The sequence below is a fragment of the Grammomys surdaster genome, unplaced genomic scaffold (genome assembly GCF_004785775.1).
Source record: "Grammomys surdaster isolate TR1022 unplaced genomic scaffold, NIH_TR_1.0 125076, whole genome shotgun sequence".
Taxonomy (NCBI): domain Eukaryota; kingdom Metazoa; phylum Chordata; class Mammalia; order Rodentia; family Muridae; genus Grammomys; species Grammomys surdaster.
In genome coordinates, this window is record NW_021619980.1 from 7,931 (window position 1) to 10,852 (window position 2,922).

Here is a 2,922-nt window from a genome sequence, read left to right on the forward strand (position 1 = left end):
TCTCTTGCCCAGTGGAGGATTTTGGTATGTTCTCACATCTGATAGACTGATGGGGTCTCGTGCCCAGTGGAGGATTTCGGTATGTTCTCACATCTGATAGACTGATGGCGTCTCTTGCCCAGTGGAGGATTTCGGTATGTTCTCACATCTAAATGTCTCAGACAACAGGAGGCAAATAGCAACTCCTCTGCCTTCCATGTCTCCTGAGCTGTTGTACTCGGATGCTGTGAACAGGGCAACTGTGTACCTAAGCCTACCCCTGACTGGTGGAGGACCGGATGATAGTTTAGTTGTTCATGCCCAACTCCAGCATTCAGCTCTTCCTCTTAGCACAGATAACCCCAGGGTCCACATTCCAGCCATCCATACCCCTGGTTAAAGGAGGCTGTCAGATACATCTAACTCACACCCTTGGAACGTTATTCAGAATATTCAAACTGTGTCTTTGACAGTTGGTTTGTATCTGCAGTCAACAAACGGTTCTGTTAAGTGATGTCCCAAGCCTTTGGATTCTTCAGGAGGAGAGGACTTAGATGAAAGAATGTCTCTCCAGCCTGTGCTCGCCTGTGGCTTTGGGAATTTAATCTAGTCTTTACCCAGACAGAGAGCTCCAGAGCCAGTACCCGCACTCTTATCTTGAAGCCTACAAGGAGTCTAAGGGCTTTGGCGGTGAAGCAGTTGTTGGTTTTATCCAGTAAGTTATAACAAATCCTGGGGTCACTGCACTGAAAGTGTCTGAGTCAAAGAGAGACATTGTAATTCTTCAGGAGCTGAGTGAATGTTTCACAATGCTTGTGAATGTTTTCTAAGAAATTCCAAAAGCCATGATTTGTTAAAACTCATTTAATTTGGTTATCTTGCTTAACAATTTATACCTCTTAATGGCCAACTATTTTTAATAGAAGGATGCTAAGAAATATGCTTACTGCTGTCCATATGTGGTGACCTCGAGATCTGCTGAGTCAGCTCTAGTCCCCTTTGTTAATTTGGTTCCTTTCATGTAAGGTATTTACTACATCATGACACCACTGACTGCTTTCAGCTTTCAACTGTTGGTTGACTATATGGAATGAAAATATAGAAAACAATTAAAATTTTCCGTTAATAGGATTAATTTCAGAAAACCTTGTAAAATGAATCATTTACTCTTGACATGGCAGTCACTGAATCATGTGGTAAAAGAACATTCTAGAGAAATGTACATAGAAGAGGAAGCCAGGCAGACACTGTCTCTGGGAGGATACTTTTTAAATTGAAAACTGAAAATAATTTATTTTGGGGGAATACAATTTAGAATTGAATTTCTGTTTATATAGCTTGCTAATGTAAAACATTTCTACTGTATAGTCCTGGAATATAAGTATAGCAGTTTAATGTTAACAATATATTCAAAATATCTATTGTTCAAGTACTAGATATGGCCATTTAAGGTAATAGTCCCAATTTAAAATTTTTTACCTTATCAAATTTCTAACAAAAATTATGTTTTATTTGAAATACTCTGATTTTATTCACTACTGTTAATATTTGAAACACATGTACAAAATTCATTAAATATAAAAGCAAGGGATATCGCTTAGAGACTTTGTGTTCAGATTCGTTCCTTGAATGCTGACTTTACCTGACTTACTCAGCTTCCAGGTGCTCGGTCCTTACACAGGAGTCTGATGCTGCTTATCGTTCCCTTGTCCCTCCACAGGGCTCTGGTACGTGGTCCAGCCAGTTGTACAATCGCATTTAGTTCACGTTAATCTTGATGTAAACATTTTCCTCACATGCATTGTCTCTTAATGTTCCCCATAAGCTGTATAGTTATTACCTCCTGTCTTAGGTTCTGGATCTTTACCACCTGTTAAACTTTATCATGGCCCCTTGGACTGGGGGTGGGGTGGGGGAACCACTAGAAAGCCCCAGACACTAGGGCTCCCAGGACCCACTGGGGATGACATTAGCCCCAATGCCCAACATTGGGGAGATAGAACCAGAAGAGACCACCTCCAGTTGAGAGATAGGGTACCCACCCATCTCAAAATTGTTAGCTCAGAATTGTTCCTGTCTAAAGGAAACGCAGGGACAAAAATGGAGCAGAGACTGAAAGTCCATCCAGAGACTGCCTCACCTAGGATCCATCTCATCTGCAGACACCAAACCCTGACACTATTTCTGTTACGAAGAAGTGCTTGCTGACAGAAGCCTGGTATGGCTGTCCTCTGAGAGGCTCTGCTAACACTTGACTAAGACAGATGCAGATACTCACAGCCAACCATTGAACTGAGCCTGGGGACCCAAATGAAAGAGTTAGGGAAGGACTGAAGAAGCTGAAGGGGATTACAACTCCATAGGAAGAACAACAGTATCAATTAACAGGACTCCTCAGAGCTCCTAGGGACTAAACCACCAACCAAAGAGTAGACACGAGCCAGTCCATGGTCCTGCTACATATGTAGCAGAGGACTACTTGGTCCTGTGGAGACTTGATGCCCCAGATAAGGCTGATGTTTGGGGGATGAGGCAGGAGTGGGTGGGTGAGTAAGGGACTAACCTCTTAGAGGCAAAGGGGGAGATGTGGTAGGGGGGTTTGTGGAGGGGAGAGCAGGAAGGGGAACAACATTGAAATGTAAACAAAATAATTAATTTTTAAAAAGAATTTTTTTCTAACAGGATTTCTGGCTTGGAAGATCCAATAATTTTTTTGCTACCTTTTTGATTTTGGTCAAAGAACCCATGAGCTATCTAGAAAGCTTTTAGAATTTTTCTAGCAGAGAAAGCTGTCTCAACCAGAGAGTTTTTAGAATAGCAAGAAAAAGCTGTCCAAGCAGAGCAAAACACACACGCACATACACGCACACACTCACATACACTCACACTCACACACGAGAGAGAGAGAGAGAGAGAGAGAGAGAGAGAGAGAGAGAGAGAGAG